Source organism: Lissotriton vulgaris, chromosome 7 (assembly GCF_964263255.1).
Source record: "Lissotriton vulgaris chromosome 7, aLisVul1.2, whole genome shotgun sequence".
In the NCBI taxonomy this organism is placed as follows: domain Eukaryota; kingdom Metazoa; phylum Chordata; class Amphibia; order Caudata; family Salamandridae; genus Lissotriton; species Lissotriton vulgaris.
Window position 1 is genome coordinate 262,666,710 of NC_141695.1, and position 20,214 is coordinate 262,686,923.

A 20,214-nucleotide genomic window follows, 5' to 3' on the forward strand; every position below is an offset into this window, starting at 1 on the left:
CGTTCGGCCTCGAATGGTGGTCGTTACCTGTACCTGATCGAAAGGGTGTCCCAACATATTGGCGTGAGGACTCACCCCCGCTACTCCCTACCAATGGTAACTTCAACATACCAGTACTCTCCATTTTCGACCACGAAACAGAATCGTAACAGTCCCAAGTCAAGTTCTTGTCGTGCTCTTTCGCTTTTCTAAAAATATTATCGTAACAGAACCACTGATTGCCCCCATATGATACAGAATATTCCACGATCCGTGACTGGTAAATAGGCAATTCGGACAGCAACTCGGGCCTACGTTCACCCATGATGGAGGTAAAAATTCCCCATGCCCTGCCCCAAGTGCCAATGTTTTCGTCAACCTTAAAGGCGGCCATCTTTGCGCGCCACACACTCGGATGCATGAGCTCCTTTTGGCTCTTAACATGCTCCATCTCATAATGATCTGTAAGCAACGAGAAAATGTTTACATACTCATCAGCCCACATCTTTTCCTTAATAGCCAGAGGGACATGCTGACCCAACTTTTCCCTTCGTGAGGGTGCAGACTCATCCCTCGCAATCGGCAATGGCCGCTTACCTGAACCGGAAGCTGCGTCTGCCGCTGGACCTGCTCCTGTCGATTTTTCACCCGCCGAAGACGGCGTGATAACTGGCGATGGTGCCTTCGCCACCTCCCTATTTTCACGCAGTTGCTTCATCAACACCCGTGCGTCGTCAGCCGTGGCGCCCTCGCCATTTTTCCCCAACCACGCTGCCAATTGTGCAGCCAACTCGGGCGGCATATCCTCCCCGGACACGGGGGTGACCACCACGGGAATCGGATTCCCCTCTGTCGGCACCGGAGTTGGCCCTTCGAGTGGGGTATCGGGAACCGGGATGTCTCCCCCAGCTGCCCCCCGTCTGGGCCTCTTGCCCTTCCCTCCTGGAGCGGCTCCTGCCAAAGGTCGTTTCGGTCCCCCTTCCCCGTCTCTAGCCGCCATCTGCTTCTTCAGATCGGTTACCTCTTTCATGAGCATACGGAGCATCTGGTCGGTAGTAACTCGCTTTCCGACTTTCTTAGGCATTCTTAGACAGAGTATCTGTAAGACAAAAAGAAAGATTACCACGCTCAAAATTGGCTCTTCGTTCCGTCTCGAGCTCACGTGTAGCGAGGAGGTGCAGCTTCAGAGCACGGAACAAGAGGATGCTTTCTTGGCTTGTTGCTCCTATTATCCATCTTCAGGGCGGGCGTCAACCCGCCCCTGCCTGCCTCAAAGGGCGTGGCCGGCCGCGTCAGTGTCTAGGCCAGCCCACTTCAAGGGCGGGAAAAAGCGTGCCCTGGCTACGCCGCTTCGGGCATACCAGCCGAGACTCGCCTCCCGCCCAAGATGGCTTCCCGGGGGGATCGTGGTACTCCGCCATACGTTCGGGGGGACCGAATGGTCGCCCCTTTCCATTCTCACAGGAAGAACACAAGCAGTATGTCTCAGTGTTTTTACTGCCCCACAGTGACCACCTCTTGCGGTGTTCCGCATTCCTCATCTCTCTCGCCACTGTTGTTCAATCTTTATTTGAGGCATCTGCTTTACTCACTAAAAAATCGGAAGGTAACCATCTTTAATTATGCAGATGACCTCCAGCTTATTTTTCCCTTAGATTACCCTAATGCTGCTGCTGAATTCCAAACTATCATGCTCCACACCCAGCACTGGATGGACAGTAACCATCTGAAACTCAACCCAGGCAAGACGGAATTGGTGTTGCCTGGGAAGAGCAAGGACTGTTGGGGTCCACATTTTTGGCCTAGTGAACTGGGCCCCCCCATCGCATCCCTGTCCGTAAAAAGCTTAGGGATAGTAATCAACACAGACCTCTCACTTAAAGGACAGGTGGGCGCGGTGATCTCCACCAGTCTCTACCAGCTCCGCAAAATCAGGAAGTTCGCCCACCTGCTGACCCACTCAGCCCTAATTCAAGTGGTGTTAGCGCTGGTCATTTCACACCTGGATTTCTCTAATTCCCTCTACATCGGTCTGCCTCAGTACCTGGTAAAACGTCTGCAAATATTGCAGAACCAGGCGGCAAGATTAATTTACAAACAGCCAAAATGGCACTCGGCCAGGGCTTTGCTGATCAAGCTTCACTAGCTTCCAGTGGAGCAATGTGCTGCATTTAAGACTGGGTGCATATCCTTTAAAGCATTGCATGGTAATAGCCCAAGATTCATCACAACCATGATCAACAAGCACGTCCCCCGGTGCAATCTTCATTCATCTCACCTTCATCTTCTATCTGTCCCGACTATAAAACTTAAACGTGCTGGAGGCTGCAGATTTTCCTATTTGGCACCCACCCTCTGGAACTCCCTCTTAGTAACAATGAGGAGCTGTGACAACCAACTGGGCTTCAGAAAGGCACTTTTCGGACTAGCCTATCAACTGGCGCTGCTAGCCTCCGGGTAGTTATGCGCTATACAAGTGTAATTTTTCATTTCATTTCACTGGTTCTTAAGCAACAACTTGAAACATGATTTGCACCATGAAACCTCTGGTGACTGTGTGCTCTATAAATAATTGATAACATTAACATTAACATTGACATCCCTGCTCATTCTTTTCATTCTTAATGTTGTTCCAGATTTTTGCTCGCGCCACAATCTACTAAATACTTTCATTTACCACTGCCCATCTCTTGCTTTTCTTTCGACTGCTCCTGATCCCTCCCCGCTCCGTCGTCTGAATATTTGTCTCTCTTGCTTCTCATCTCTACTTTCTCTTCCTGCTGCTCCAGATCCCCACTTGTTACCTTATCTTCTGAATATTCTTCTGCCCCTCCATGCCTCTCCCACACCATGAGGGTAGCTCCTTTTGGCTTTATCAATGCTCGAGACTTTTAACATCCATTAGCATTGGCTAAGCCAACAGCAGAGACCAACCATGTAAACCATGTAGAAAACCTTATGTATATACTTTGAAGAGCGCTACTGCATTGTCACATCACCCCATGGAGTGGCATCTAGAACGTTTAGAAATCATTGTTTTTATCCTTGCTGCTGAGTTGTGTCATCATGTTGCATCATGCAACACAGCAGTCATCTGTAGAGTCGAAAACAGCAATTTTCGATACTTTTAATAGAGCAAATCAGGCATTTGCAAAGTCAATTGTATCACTTGCTTAGCATTGGGAAACTGACACCAATTGTCTTTCCTTTCTGAGACTTTTTTTGATTGAGTGCATCATGGCTTTGGACATATGGACTTTCTTCTTTCAAGCCTTGTATAATTCTTCAGGGATACATACTGGCCTGTTGATCATAATGGCAACATTTATCATAAATCTCAGTGGAGACCTCACTGCAGGGTCTTCCACCAAATGTTTTCTCTTCATCCTCCATTTTCTGCTGATCTCGTCTTTACTGGCCCTGGGACCCTATACACTTTACAACTGCAAAGAAAGCCCTCTTTAATAGTTAAGTTGGATTTTTAATTACAATTCTATAAATTCCACTTCATGAATAGTTGACATTTTCCTTTCCTAACCATTTGGTGCCTGCAGCCTTTTCCTGGGGGCTTGCAGCCTCTTTCCAGGTCACATGACTAGGTGTAGCTGGCAGTTGGTATTTGTAATATTGCTCCCAGACAGTGAGACAAAGGGAAGATATGTGTTGGCAGGATGGGTCATTCTGAGTTAACGAGGGAAAGAAGCTGTCACCCACATCACTTGCACATCTTAAGGGCTCTGCCTGAGCACACTCACAAAAGGGGTTGACATCAGTCTATTGTGACCCCAGACAAGCTGAGGCCATGGGCAGGGAGGTAGGAAAATCCAAGCACCTCTGGGGTGGAAACTGCTGCAAATTGTTCTTCTTTGAAGTAGATACCAGGTACAAATATTGCATCTCATGCCCCATTTCTTCATATCAGAACAGGGCATGTGGACTCTTCCATGAAGAAAGATTTCTCAACTGTGAAGTCTGCCCTGCTGACCTGCTATGTTGCCCCTGGACTGCTTTTCTACCCAAGCACTGCTGTTGCTCCACGAGGACCCTTCTCTTGTGAGCTACCCTGCTGAAACCAGTCTTCCTATGTGTCCCACGACTCAAAGATCTCTAGGGGTCATTCAGCTGATGCACTGTTCTCAAGCCCTGGGGACACAACAGGCTTCTCTGCATAAGCATCTTTGACATAGGACCATGCATCACCTTGACAGATCTGCAAGCTTGCTCCAGCGTGACGTATCTTGATTCAGACAACCGGACCAGCTTGATTCAACATGGTGCATCTTGAGGTAAGCCCTCGCAAGCCCCAGTGACCTCACCAGCACCGGCCTAGCATGACACACCTTGACCTCAGCACTGACGCATCAGTATGCAAGTCTTCGCAAGCCCCGGAGGCTTCCTCTGTGACAACACCAGACCTCTCATCGCAAGCTCTCGTGGATGGTCACTGACTTCACTGCACAATGCATCTTACAGCAAGATCTTGCATCGCATGCTCAGCATCCATGGCTTCTCGACGCCGTACGGCACAACTCAACTCAACTCAAGGACTTTGCATCACTCCACCACCAGGATTTAAGGTACTCTTGTTCATCAGGCCTGAGTGAGTCCCTGTAGCCGACCTGCACTCTATCATGGTTGGCCTAAACCTTTGACTTTGTATCTGGCTGGTGCAACAAAATAACACAGTTGGTACTTTGTGCTTTTTGGCACTACATTCACTGAAATCTTTAATACTGTACATTTCCGGTTCTTCTGATTGGATGTTTGTTGTTTTGGTCTTGTTTTATTGATAAAAGTTTACTCTATATTGTCTAATTTGGTGTGTGTTCAGTCATTGTGTTAATGAATGACTGGGGGCAAGCTCTGGTAAATCAAAAACCACAATCCTAGTCTGCATAAAATGCAGCCAAACCCTAAATTAACTTGTGCTCACTCTCTGTAGCTTGGCACAGAATGTAGGAACCTGGCTCTATATATACTATACCGAAACAGGAGACAGGCCGGTAGAACATCAGCCAAGTCAATCTTCGTTTCAAGCTTTGCTGCATGGAGTCTTTTTTCTCCCTTCTTTTTCATAGGTCATAGGAAACTGCGGATCAAGGTTCAGGGGTAACCCTAAATACTGCATTTTGGGTTGCTACTTACACTGGCAGATAGTAGCCAATGGGTTACATACATTTAGGATGACCACACCCTTTGTATGTCTCTTCCCTTTGGGAAGGGGGCATCCTCTAACCTCATTGGCTAAAATTCTTCCATTTAAGATGGAGGATTTTCTAAGGAGGAGGTCACATCTGTACAGGACACCTTAGGGATAGTCCTGGCTGAGAGAGGACACACCTGTCTTTCTTACTAATTTTCCAGCCAACATTGCTACCAAAAGTGGGGCTTGTTCAAGGGGTGCAGGCATTTCGGCTAGCTGGAGAGGCCCTGTCTAGCATAATAAAGGACAGGAATCTTTGAGGCTCAGTGCCCTGAATGCTGTTCCTGCTAGGGGGTAGGTAAGAAGCCCCTGAACCCCATGCAGGCTTTGTTTTTGACCCACAAGGGAAAAAGGGCTTCCAACTCAGGGGGTCAGAAACATGACAGGAAGTTGCAGGCTGGAACAAACCAGTCAGCCACTCACTAGTGGTTCGATGTTTTTCAGGGGGGATCTCTAATATGCCCTGTGAGTGCATTTTACAATAAATCAAGCATTGGCATCAGTGTGGGTATATTGTACTTAGAGGTTTGGTATCAATCAATCAATCAATCAGTCATTTGTAAAGCACACTACATACCCGGGAGAGTCTCAAGGCGCGGAGCGCTATTGATCGAACAGCTAGGCCTTGAGCATCCTCCTGAAGGTCAACAGGTCTAGGGTCTGTCATAGGCTCAGTGGGAGGGTGTTCCATGTCTTCGCAGCGAGGTGGGAGAAGGATCTCCCGCCGGTGGCTGTTCTTCGGATGTGCAGGACGGTAGCTAGTGAGAGGTCGGCAGATCCTAGCTGGTGGTTGGGGATGTAGAAGCAGAGCCGTCTGTTGAGGTAGGCTGGGTCATTCTTGTGGAGTGCCTTGTGTGCGTGGATGAGGAGCTTGAAGGATATCCTCTTGCTGATGGGGAGCCAGTGCAGGAGCCTCAGGTGGGGGGTGATGTGGCCGTGGTGTGGTACGTTGAGGATCAGTCCTGCCGAGGTCTTTTGGATGCGTTGTAGTCATTTGATGAGCTTGGTCGGGGCTCCCGCGTAGAGAGCGTTTCATAGTCGAGTCTGCTGCTGACAAGGGCCTGGGTGACTGTCTTTCTTGTGTCTGTCGGGATCCATCTGTAGATCTTGCGGAGCATGCGGAGGGTGGTGAAGCAGGAGGAGGATATGGTCATTGAGAGCGTTGAGTCGAGGATGATTCCCAGGTTGCCTGCGTGGTAGGTCGGTGTCGGGGCTGCTCCCAGTGCCGTCGTGCACCAGGAGTCATCCCAGGCTGAAGGGTTGGTGCCGAGGATGAGGACCTCCGTTTTGTCAGAGTTCAGCTTCGGACGGCTGGTCTTCATCCAGTCAGTGACGGCCTTCACTCCTTCGTGGAGGTTGGCTTTGGCGGTGATGGGGTCCTAGGTGAGTGACAGGATCAGTTGAGTGTTGTCGGCATAGGAGATTATGATGAGGTCGTGCTGTCGGGCCGTGTGTGCGAGCAGGCTATGTAAATGTTGAACAGTGTCGGGCTGAGGGAGGATCCTTGGGGTATGCTGCAGATGATATCAGAGGTGTTACTGCAGGGTAAATCTATTCAACAACCACATCGCGGCAGAGTAACATTCCGTGGCACTTAAGGGTTCTTTGATTTTCTACAAGTGCCACACAGTGTTGTAGAAGCATACGACTGTAGGAGAATTCTTTGTTGTTCCCCTGAATAAGGGATCCTTCGATCCCGAAATGCATTGGGAGTCTCAACAAATTCAATGATTACATGTTAATGTAACAACTAATTTTCATAACCTTGACTTACTTAAATTGTATTTTATGTTTAATATCATGTATATACAGCATGAATGAGCAAAAAGCCATGTGAAAATATTTTTTGACAAATTTAAAGCATCATAATTGCCTTGATAAAAGTGACTGGAATATTCAATATAAATAGTTTAAGCAAAAGAAAAGGTCTCAAAAGAGTGAGCAAACCACCAGTTTGCAACTGATGTGCAGGGAGGGTCAAGTGATCAGGTTGACACTTGTAATACAGTTAACACAAGGATGTGTGCCCTTTCAACTGTTTAGTTTTAGCTGCACCAGAAGACACAGTCTGCAATGGCAGGGTGTCTGTGGTTGGTGATGGGCCTTTGACGGTGGTCAGGATATCTGCTACAACCCTTAGAGACCCTCTTTGGTCACAAGGCCCTTGGTAACCCTGGTTCTTTTTATCAGGGGCTTACACATGGGCAAGTAGTGTGCCAATCGTGGAAACAAAGGTACAGTTTTTGGGAAAAAACACAGCCACCGGAAACCTGATTGGCAGGGACAAAGTGCATATTCAGTCAAAGTGCATTAGAACTCAGGCAAAATTGAGGGGTTACTGCAACAGAAACCCACTTTTCTACACACAGCAGTCAGGCTTAACTTCAGAGGCCATGTGTAAAGTATTTGTGCATCACTTCAAACTGCAAAACAGTGAAAACTCCACACAAAAAGATTCCAAAACAGGTAAGAAAAATAGAACTTAATGTAATAAATAAAACAAGACAGAAATAACAACGTCCGATAAGTAGAACTTTAGATACAAATTTTTTAAGAATATACTGCAAAATAGCGCTTAGAAGCAATAAGCACTTACTTGGGATACCGGGTCGTGCCGGACTGGGATTAAATCAAAAGTTCAGGCTGATTGTGATAGTGGGTGGGCAGATACCGGGACCCAGTGACCCCCGTTGAACAACAGTACCTTGATCTTGACTGTGTTGACATCGAAACTGCAGGGGCAGTCGCAGCAATGCATCAGTGTCAATCTACACAGTGGTGACGATGCATTGGTCCTGATCCATGTAGTAGTGGTGATGCGTTGGTCCTGTGCCACGCAGCAGTAGCAATACATTGACTCTGATGAGTGAAGAATGCAATGTGGAGATTCACTCATGGCAGAGTTTAGGATCAGTGCTGGTGTTAACAATTAAATGCCGGTGCCACTCACCAGAAACCACTGGCTCAAATAAAGCACTGGGGTCTCCCTTCCTGCTTTGGGTCCAGACTCACTACAGGGGGGTACGCAGCCCTTTGTGTGTGGACAAGACACAGTCTATTTAGGTGTCAGTGAGGTTGGGTTGAGCTCCTCTCGCCTATTCTCCCAGGATGACTCAACAAAACACATCGAAGCTCTCATTGTGTATGGCTGTCTAGGAGGAATACATAAATTCCACTGTCAGGCACCCTAGACACGTGATGTGAGACAGGCAGGAGACACAAAATGGCTCAAGTCAGAAAATGCCAGTTTCTAAACATGGCATTTTCTAAATTTCCATTTATAATCTTAAGTTGTGATTTTAAATTGCACTGCTGGTTGTCACACAGCTGCGTGCAGTTGAACCCTGAGTTTAATCATCTTTACAAAAGGCGATTTCTAAGCCGTCCGTGTATGTTTTTTTTTTATATGAGATTATGTACATGCCGGAGACACACAATTTGAAAAGTTTATTTCTTCCAAATTGTGAATTACATTTATATTACATTACATTTAGAAAGTATAATAAGGTAAGCCCAATGTATTCCCATGGCAGGGATATGCCTTGCAGTAGTGACAAATGACTTTGGGAGTTTTTCACTACCAGGAGACCAAAATTGTAAATATATATGTCTGCCTTTTACAAATATAACTCAATTTAGTAGATAAAAAAGAGGAAAATAACAAACATTCAACAAGCAAAACTTGAGATACACATTTTTATAGAATAAACTGTAAAATCGACCTTAGAAAGCAATAAGCGATTACCTGGGATATCGGGGCGCGCCAGTCTGGGACAAAGTCAAAAGTTCAGGCTGACCATGATGGAGGGCAGGCTGGATACCGGGTGCGGTCCGCTGAACGAAAGTACCTTAATCTAGGCTTCAACAACGTTGGAACTACTCGAGGCAGCTGAAGCAATGCATCTGTGTCAATCCATGCAGTGGTGACGATTCATTGGTCCTGATCCATTCAGCAGTGGCCATTTGTTGGCTTTGATGCGATGCAGAGATTTGGCGATTTAGTTTAGTATGCCGCTGAGGAAAGTGTTGCATAGTGGTGAGCGGCATAGCAGTCTTAAACTGCACACACAGGCTCTGCAACGGCAGGCCTGAGACATGGTAAATGGCTACTTAAGTAGGTGGCTCAGTCAGTGCTGCAGGCCCACTAGCAGTATTCATCATCATCCAAAAACTTTATTTCGAAAATACATGTCATAAAAGTGATACAAAATATAAATAGATAAAACCATAAAAAACCAAACAGACATATTTACATATAAATGGAGCGCCAGCACAGCATGGCATATGCTAAAAGACATCCTCAGCATAGCTATATCAGGCAGAAGGATGGAACTACATTGTAGTGCAATTTTCATAACGTTACAGTGAGCTAGGGTTTGATCTTTCATCTTGTGATTCACAAACATCCTAGGAACTTGGCAACAGGAATTGCATATTGCAAAGAAAAGTCTGAGTGCAGTAATCTAAGAGAAACACTGCAGTCTCTGGTGCCCAAGTTCTTGCAGGTCGGTGGTTTAAGCCATTACTTTTGTGGGCCCACACAGGCAGGGCAGGCAAATTGAACATGAGGATACATTTTGAGTTGGTCTGCACAATAGGGACATCTATTATCATCAGTGAAGTCCCACTTGCATGTAAAAGAGTTTAGTGGGAGTGTACCTACACGGAATTGAAAATATCTCCTATCAAAGGCCTTTGATATGGTGTGTCCCAATAAAGCTCATACCGGTAGAAAGACTAGATCAGCTCACCTCAAAATCTTTCAAAGGAGAGGATTTGATTGGATGCTGCCTGGGTTCATTTCTCTTAATCCCTTGCTGCCTGGGAGTTTCAACCCTGACTTCACATCTTCCTTGAGGCAGGCAGAAATCAGGAACAGAGGGAAAATTCGAACTGTCCTTCCTCGCACTATTACTGGAACTAGATGGGTTCACTGGCGGCTGATGTCCATTGGCCTGCTGAGAGTGTGTCAGCAGGGGAAATGAGAATTGGCTCCCAGGAAATCCTGCTAAGGAGCCCTCCTGTTCGTTATCAACCTCATCCCTTTAAGGTGTCGGTGAATTATCATCCAGCCTGGCATCTGGTGGCTGGTAGAGCTTGAAGAAAACACAATTCTCACAAAAGTCTTGCCTTGCTTCTGGGCAGTTCTCATGGTTCCTTTTACAGATGATGTCACTATCCAGGGGTCAACCTCAAAAGGAAGCAAAAATTTGCTCCTAGGATGCCAGTTCTTGACTTGCACAAGATCACCAATATGAATGATTTGATTCTTAGCACGTCTTGTTTGAGATATGTGGTCATTCTGGGCCTGGCCCTGATACAGCAATTCATCCACTTGGTCCCTAAATGTACTCACATGAGGAATGATGCCCTTCACTGCCCGATTCAGGTGTAGAACACTGGGGCTCACTTTGCTTGTGGCATGTGGTGTGAGACGGTATTCCCTCAGAAAGGTGTATAAAGCAAACTCCATATTTTTATGTCCGTTAGCCAGAGCGATTCTGAGGAATTTGTTTAAAGTTTGCATAAATCTTTCAGCCTCCCTGTTGGCTTGATGCCGATGTGGTGTGATTGGCCTGTGATGAAGAACCTATGACTGTAAGTACACAGTAAAATTCTGATTGTAAAATGGGGGACGATTATCAGTTCAAAGCTTGCTCAGTAAACCATGAGTGGCCATGACCTTTTCCAATCTTGGAACCGTCTAGCTGGCTGTTGTTGACTCAATAATCTCAGCTTCAGGGTACTTCGAGAAGTCTATTATGACCAGCAGATGTCTGTCATCAGGTAGACTTCCAAAATCAGCACTGGCCCTATGTCACAGGAAATGTGGTATGATCTCTGTGATAATGGGTGCAGATGACAATGCAGGTCCAGCAGCTTGACACAGCAGGCATTGCCTTACTGTACGTTCTACTAGATCATCCAGATTCGGGAACCATGCCGGGCACCTTGGTCTTGATTTGTTTATGACAATTCCTTGATAATTCATGTGAGCAAGGTCAACCGCCTGTTGTTGCATAGTTCTCTGGATTGCCAATCAGGGGCCTCTCATTAGACATGCTCCTGGAGAGTCAGCCAGCTCCATTTAAACTTTGTGGACGGAGGCCAGCATTAGCCCTGCATCCTCAGTACGATAGCAGACCTTTTGAGTGAAAGTATGCCAATTTTTGGATGTTACTGCAAAGATGACACAAGGAGATGATGGACGGAGCGCTGAAACTTTTCAGACACTCACCCCTAGTCACAGATCTGTGTTGAATCCATCATCGATCTTTAACTCACTTTACCACCCATTTCTAAAACTGCTATATGCAAATCAGCCTTGACCCTGTGCCTCATGGGATCAGCCCAGCCCGAACTGCCAAACCAGCTCCTCCCTGAACCAGGAACAGGCATCCTGGGACCGGTTCCAGAGTGATACCCCTTATTAGCCAGGCTAGATTAAATCCAGTGGCAAAAGGAGCAAGGGACCCATGTCTTGGGCCTACCCTGCCAACTTAGGGTGAACAAAGCAAACACAAGGAGATGGCCAGCTGAAGACATTTATCAGTGGCAGTAGCCTGAACAATGTTCGTAAGGGACAGCAGTCTCAATCGTTCTACAACCAGTCGATCAACCTTCTCAACTTCATCAGCATCTGACTCCTCTCCCACCATTGTTTGGATAAATAATCTGCAGTGTTTTGTGACCCCCGGGGTTATACCATTGAAAAACGGTACACCTGAAGCTGAAGAATCTGTTTCTCCTTTCTTGGTGGCGGTGTGGAGGAGGATCCAGTGAACAGAGGGACTAGTGGTTTGTGGTCCATATGAACCGGGAATGGTTGGTCATTCAAGTATATGTGAAAAAGGTGGCAGGCTCATTGAACCACAATTGCTTCTTTTTCAATTCTGAAATAGCTCTGTTCAGTCCAAGTCAGGGCATGGCTGACATACCCCACTGGGGCCCAATCACCATTTGGTTGTCTTTGTGATAACACAGCCTCTAAACTAGTGGGGCTCGCATCTACATCTATAGCTCTGACTCACTGCAGGGGTCAAAATGGGTCAAAGTAGTGTCCACCGCCAAATCTCTTTTGGATTTCTGAAATGCCTCTTCCTCTGTGGGTCCCCAGCTCCACATGGCATTGGCCTTGGCCTATTTTCGAAGAGGGGTAGAGTGGGCAGTCAGGTTCTGGATGAAGCACCTGCAATATGTAAATATCCTTAAACAATTGTGCACCCGCATGACACCAGTGGGTGCCGGTGCTGATTGGATTTTGTGGACTTTTGCAGGATCCGGATCTTCTCTTCCAAGAAATAGCTTCCAAGGAACACTATATCCTTCTGAAGGAATGAAAGTATTTGATCTTGGGGAGCACTCCCTTTTAATCAATCTATCTTCTAATGTTTAAACTTATTCTATTGGTGCTGCGCCTGACAAGAACTGTCACCCCTTGAAGGTTGAAAACGAGAAATTATCCCAAGCAGTGGTGCTTGTCTCAGTCGCGCACTGTTCAACTGGTGTTGAAGAACACCTAATGCTAGTAATCAAAATTAACACAATTAATCTAATCATCATATTATATTTGTCAAGCATCACTTTCTAATTCAAACAATGATTTTGCATGCACATATACATATTCTTTGTATTCCCCAAAAACATAAACATAACATTGTAATTTCTTGATCATTGATACATGAATTACAATGCAATAAATGAAAATCTGATAAGCACCATTTTAGAACATGCTCAATGCATTTCGGAACCTAACTTGTTCCTTCTTCAGGGGACGATCTTGTTAGAGTGGTATGAACAGAGTGGGGAACCTGGAGTCAATTAGTTTGCGACCTAGAATGATATTGGGCTGAATAGATTCAACAAAATGTATTGCTTATCTCCACTGGTGTGCTGAATCACCTATGACTGAAATTTACTCCGGCGTGTACACGTGACAAGTAGACGAAGCCTCAGCCTTCTGAAGGAATGCACATTTCTCTTAGTGGAGTTAGTGACCGTTGCCCCTTAGTCATTGGAATGTGGCTTTTAGGTGGTCCAGATGCTCTTCCAATGTAGGAGCGTGTACTTGAATGTCATCACTGACGAGGATGAAGCCTGCAAGGCCAGCCAAGACCCTTCTGATTGTGTCTTGAAATACTTCCGACACAATGAGCACCACAGTACTAAGGCGCTTATATCTCTACAAACCCACATAAGTAGAAAAGGTAGTGATTTCTCTAGACTCTGGGGCAAGCATTAAATGGTTGTATCCCGCACGGAGGTCCATTTTAGAAAACCACCTGGAGCCACTAACTTCAGCCACAATGAAGTTATCAGTACTGATTTTTGCATCATGGAAATATCACATCATCAATAAATTCATGGAAGATTATATTATTATTATTGTTCATTTTGGTGAATTACTGGATTAATATTGATAAGCATTGATTAAAATGGATGAAATTGAGTAAATGAAGATTGTTGCTGAAATGCACCAGCTTTATTGGTTCAAAATAAATCTTTTTCCAGGCCCACACCTTCCCTTTATGTACATACGTCACCCCTAGTGTGCGTGCCAAGACAACTCAGAGGACAGGGTTCAGTGTATTCAAATGATAGGACTTGTACTTGTGTGTTACATTTCTTGGTAGTGAAAAACTCCTATTTTTCTCACTACTACTGGACATGTCTCCCAAAAAGAATAACAATGGAATTGCTTTATTAATTGTTATGTCATTTCCACATAGGAAGGGATACCCCAGTTCATGTTTGGGGTTTCTGGAATCACAATTTGAAATCCAGGGCATGGTGAAATTGGATTTTAAGTTGTTATTATGAAAATTCCTCTTTCAGAAAGTTGGGTAAACAAACAAAGGGTTAGCCCAGTGTCCCTAGCAATCCCGGTAAATATATGCCAATAAAACAATGGTTTCCTTGGAGGAATTTGGAGCCTGTGATTCCTAGCCAAAGACTCATGGTCCTGATTGTTAGACCTGGCATCATTGGCATGAGTCTGCCTTCCATTTTTGATGGATTGCCTCCTCTGTTTTGATATGTTTTTGCTGGTTATATGCTTTGGGCACTGTGCCACTGCTAATCAGTGCCACAGTGCAAGTGCTCCCTATGTTAAATTTATGTACTAATTGGTGATTTCATGATTGGGTTACTTGATTTACCTGCCAGCCCCTAGTACAGTGCACCATAGGTGCCCAGGGCCTGTAAATCAAATGCTGCTGGTGGGCTTGCAGCAATGATTGTGCCACCCACAGAAGCAAGTGTGTCTCAGGCTCGCCATTGCAAGGCCTGTGTACAGTCTAGCACTGCAATGTCAACTTGGCAAGTGCACCCACTTGCCTGTCCCTAAACCTTCCCTCCCTTTGCTTCATATTAGACACCCCTATGGGAGGCCTAAGGGGCAGAATGCTTTGTAAGCATAAGGTAGGACATACTCTGGTGTGTGCAGCATGTTCTAATAATGAACTACAGCCAGTTTCGTTTTTCACTATTGCAAGGCTACCTGTTCTCCATAGGCTAGAATGATCAGTTTGATTATTAAATTCTTATAATCCTAACTGACATGGTAGAAATTCGAATTTAACATGCCTGAACTCGGAATGATAAAATACATCTTTTAGTAAAGTTGGTTTTGATATTCTGTGTTTGAAAATACCACTTTTAGAATGTAGGTATTTTCTTACCTAACTGTCCAGGCCTGCCTCTGCTAGGTTGTTTATTCCTTGTCTGGGTTTGTGAGTGACAGGGTTGGGGATTCCAGGAGACAGGCTGGGGCAGCCCAGTGGTGAATAGAGAGATCTGCATCTAGATGGGAGCAAGGAGTTGCACCTGGTACCTGAATAGGGCTGGGCCTTCCCTCTACAATGCTGGCTCCACCTCCTGTGGCTTGTCTGATGTCTCTGCCCTGCACTGTGAAATGAGAGGAGGAATCATGTCAACAGAGTGCTCCAGAGATGTATCTTCCCTCCCCTGTGCAGGGTCCACCTCCTGTGGGGCGGCCGATGTCTCTGCCCTGCACAGTGGACTGACTAGGCAGAGGCCTCTCTGCCTTCAGAGAACAAAGGATTTTTGGGTACAAATATTGGTACTCAGTCCCAAAAACTTTAGATCACTTCTGGAACAAGAAACCTTTTGCCAAGGAGAAGAACCAAGAAAGCTGCAGGAGTTTTACTTCCCCTCTGCCAGTGTGCTGTTTGCTGGGTTGGCCTGCAGTGGTTACTTCATTGCCAAGGAAAGGAGAAGGAACTTTTTAAGGACTTTCATCATCTACAGAATATTCTCCAAGGGCTTGAACTGTGCTTGCCTCCTGCTGAATTCTCAGGGACAAAAGACTTCATCTCCAGCTCCCCCTTTGAATTTCCTTGCTGGAAATTCTACAGACATTTGGTTGTCACTGGGAGCTGGAAGCGCAATGCATCAAGAGGAAGCGTGTCGCCGCTGCAGCTGAAATCGTTGCATTGCCGGAGAAGCGAGCCTTCGCTGCATCTCCCTGGAAGTGTGTGTTCATCAAAGCTGCCTGCTGTCGCATCACCGGAGAAGAGTTACACCATCGAGAGAGTCGCCATCACATCACCAGAGAAGCGTGTCGCAGGACCTGTCGCAGCTCCAAAGTACAGAGTCGTCGCAAGGCTACCAGGGCGTCTACGCATCGTCATCCCTTTGCCGCATCAATGGCACCATCTTCTCGCATCGCAACCAGATCATCGCATCGCATCAAGGCACCATCTTGTGCACCGCAACGGGCCCACAGGCCGAGAATCTACGCATTACCTCCCCACCGGTAAGGATACCGACGCAGACCCCAACTCTGCGCAAGCATTGAGGCCCAATGCATCATCTCCCCCGGAGCATGGAACCACCGCATCTCCCCTTTTGCGAGCCTTTTGTTCACTTTGCGTTACGCATCCAGGTACTTTGTTGAGAACTGTGTCGCATTTATCACCAACTTGAACTAAGTAACTTTTATAATCTTTAAAGCAATCTTATTTGTAGTATTATGGATTTTTGTTGTTTGTGGTCTTGTGTTTAAGTCTATATAAAGAATACTTATTTTTATAAAACCTGTGTTGTGTCCATCTGTAGTGTTTTCACTGTATTACTGTGTATATTCACAAATGCTTAACACGCTGCCTCTGAGATAAGCCTGTCTGCTCATGCCAAGCTACCAAGGGGTTGAGCAGGGGTTATTAAGGAGTGTAATCCCCTTATCCTAGTTAGAATAAGAGTCCTTATTTGGACAAAGGTGAATACCATTGCCAACTAGAGACCCCCAGATCAAACATTGGTGGTCAGCGGGGAGGATTTGGACTTTGCATTTGTGGTTCATATACAGTGATTGGTGTACACTACTAGTGAGTGCAGCCCAAACGAACCACATACTTTTTTTTTAATCATTTTCCTTGGACTGTTAGTTTTTCCTGAAAACTCCCAATTCTTACTACCAGGAGTAAATCAGCATCTGTTGCATCTATGGATCCTGAATTTGAGAAAGATAGGTTGGATACCTACACAGTGAAACAGCTCAAACATCTGTGCAGGGAATTGAAAGTTGCTACACCAGGCATTTCTAAAAAGAATGACTACCAAAAGGTGCTGAGGGCCTGGGTAGAAGCAAGAAATGCCCATGATCTTGTGGTGGAGCCAGTTGGGGATGCAGATGGGCCTGTTGAGAGGCCAGTGTTTTCAGCTAGGGGGTGGGACTCTCTCCACCTGGCAGCAATATCTCTTCCACAGACCTGTCCCCCAGAGAGCTGGAAGGCAGGGCTGGAAGTAGGGCACTCAAGCTGGAGTTGGCTAAGCTTAAGATGGAGCGTCAGAGGGAAACTGAGAATAACAGGTTGTCTTTGGAAAGAGAGAGAATGAGAATGGAACATGAGAGGAAGTTAAGGGAGTTAGAAAGCAAGGACAAGGGCTTAGAAATCAATCCCTCTGGTGGCAGCGCACCATCTGTGCCTTCAGAAAGCAGGGTATATATTCCCAAGGATGTCATCAAAGATTTCCACAAAAGTGAAGATATGGACAGTGGTTTGCAGCCTATGAGAACGCAATGTTGGCTCACCGGGTCCCTCAGAAGGATTGGGGTGCGGGGTTGTGGGGCCGCTTTTTAACTGAAGGTAGGGATATTTTGTCAGACTTGCCCAGTGATCATAGGATGTCTTATGCCCACATGAAAGAAGCACTAATGACAAGGTATGACTTAACTCCAGAACTCTATAGACAGAGGTTCAGGAATTGTAAGAAGTTGGAGGGAACCACTTGGGTAGAATATGTGTCTTTCTTTTGCAGAGCAATGGATCGTTGGGTGAGGGGTAGCAATGTGGATAATTTTCAAGCGCTCTATGATTTGATTGCTAGGGAGTACTTGTCTGCTAATCGTTTTTCAGAGCTACACCAGCACCTTATTGATAGCAAATTGACTAACCCTAGAAAGCTTGCTGAAGAGGCGGACCGCTTGGTCAGTACCAGGGTCCACAAGGGTCTTGTGGGAGACTCTGCCAAAGGTGGGTAAGGTCCCCAGCATGAGAGTGGGGGGGGGGGCAAGGGTAAACAGAGGGAGTTCCAGAAAGGGCCCCAAAGTAATCCCCAAGGGAACCAAGGTAAGGGTTTCCAACTTCCACCTGAAAAGAAGTCAGGACCCCCGACAGGTAAGCCTGTTCATAGGGGGCCTGTTACCTGCTCAGTGTAAACAGGTGGGACACTGTTGGTATGATCCTCAGTGTCCCCAAAAGGTCAGTATGTTCCACCCCGTGCACCATCCTGTCAGATGGCTAGTGTATCCCTGGGTGGGGAGGAGATGGGTTCCCAAGGTGGGTGGGGTACCGCAGAAATGTACCTTGTCTCAGGAGACTTTGAGATGCTCCCTAGAACTCAGCTTCCTGATAACACTAAGAAATACAGGCAGTGGGTGACCATCAATGGCCATAAAGTGGAGGCTCTGAGAGACACCAGAGCCAGTGTGACAGCTGCCAAGTGTCACTTGGTGTCTGAAGAGCTGGTGGTCCCCAGTGCATTCTTCCCAGTTGTTGCCGCTGACAACACAGAGAGCCATTGCAAAGTGGCTCAAGTTCCCTTTGAGTGGGGGGGGTCTATGGTACTCTTGAAGTAGCTGTGAGTCTCACCATTCCTGTTGATTGTCTGTTAGGTTGGGTTAAGGTTGAGAAGAAGGCTCATTTAGAGATGTTGGTTCTGCCTGAGTGGGTGTGTGTGACCACTCGTTCTATGGCAGCTAAGGGTGTTCAAGAGACCCTGGAGCCTGAAAGTATGACCCAGGGACCTACCTTAAAAATAAGAGGTAGGGGGCGCAGGAAACCATCCTCCATTGTTCTCACGGTCTAGGAGGAGGGAGACCTTGAGGGGATGCCCTGGAATCTACAGGGGAGCAAGTTTATGAACTAGGGAACCAACCTGAGCTCACCCATTGGCAGCAAAAAGGGGGTCCCTCCAGAGAGGAATTTTGTGAAGAGCAGCAGAAGTACCCTTCTCTTGTGGGTTTGAGGCAACAGGCCACAAACCAGGCAGCAGGTGATCAGTCTAGATCACACTGGATCTACTGGCAGAATGGTCTCCTGTAAAGCGAGCCTAAGGTTGTTGAGCCTGGTTCAGCCCTTGTGCTGGTGGTACCCCAGCGCTTCAGAGCCTTCCTACTGGGTTTGGCTCAGAATGTTCCTTTAGCTGCTCATCTGGGGCAGAACAAGACCTTTGAAAGGCTTGTTTCCCACATTTATTGGCCCCAGATGTGGAAAGGTTCAGATACTCATTGTAGGACCTGTTAAACTTGCCAGGCACGTGGGAAGGGGCACAAGGTCCCTCTCCAACCTTTTCCCTGGAGTCAGTACCTACTTTGAATGGGTGGGCATTGACATTGTGGGACCACTGGACCCCAAGTCAGCCATGGGCAACAGGTTTATCCTGGTCTTGGTGGATCATGCTACCCGGTACCCAGAAGCCATTCCGCTCAGGACAGTAACGGCCCCCGTGGTGGGACATGCACTAAGGGATTATTATTATTATTATTAGTGTGTTTTGTAAAGCGCGCAGCGGCCCCAACGGGGCATCCCGGCGCTGGAAGACTCTGAAAACTAGAGGGACAGGTCGGAGGTACCAAACTAGGAGGAAAAAAGAAGGGTTTTAAGGGATTTACGAAATACTGGTTCTGACTGGCATGTGCGAAGAGCTAACGGAAGCTTATTCCAGTGCTTGGTAGCACAGACCTCAAAGGTTTTTCCACCAGCACGGGAACGCTTAAATCGGGGAGTTTCAAGGAAAAATAAGGAGTTGGAGCGTAGTGCCCTGGATTTGGTATAAGGGCGAAGAGTATTTTTCAGATGGGCCGACCCATTGCCTTTAGATGCACGAAATGCCAGCGTCATTGCTTTAAATACGCATCTTTTCGCAATGGGCAGCCAATGCAGTTTACGGAGGTGAGGGGAGATATGGTGTCTGGCAGGAATTCTCTCCACCAGCCGGGCAGCGGCGTTTTGAACCGTCTGCAATTTGTAACAAAGGCCAGCTGTGATACCAAGATAAAGGGCATTGGCATAATCAAGATGGGATATGATTAATGCCTGGATCACAGTCTTGCGGCATTCCTCCGGCAGATAGTTAATAAGCCGTTTAATTGTTCTGATTTTGGCAAAGCATGAGGCTGCGACTGTTTGTACCTGGGTATCGAAGCTGAGGTGGGTATCCCAGCGTACTCCTAGGTTTTTCACCGAGTTTTTAGGCGTGGGGGCCTGGCACAAGTCTTCGGGCCACCACAGGCTGGCATCCAAGGGAGAAGGAAAGTTGAAAAACAGAATCTCCGTTTTTCCTGCGTTGAGACGGAGGGAATTAGCATCCATCCAGTTGGAAATGTCTCGTAGGCAGGATTTCAGCGGGTCGAAAGCAGATGCAGAAGGGGTATCGAACGTGAAAAGTAGCTGGATGTCATCAGCATAAGATGTAGATTTGATCCCAGTCTGGGAGATCAGCTTAGCCAAAGGGGTGAAATAAACATTAAACAAAAGCGGGCTAAGGGAAGAATCCTGTGGGACTCC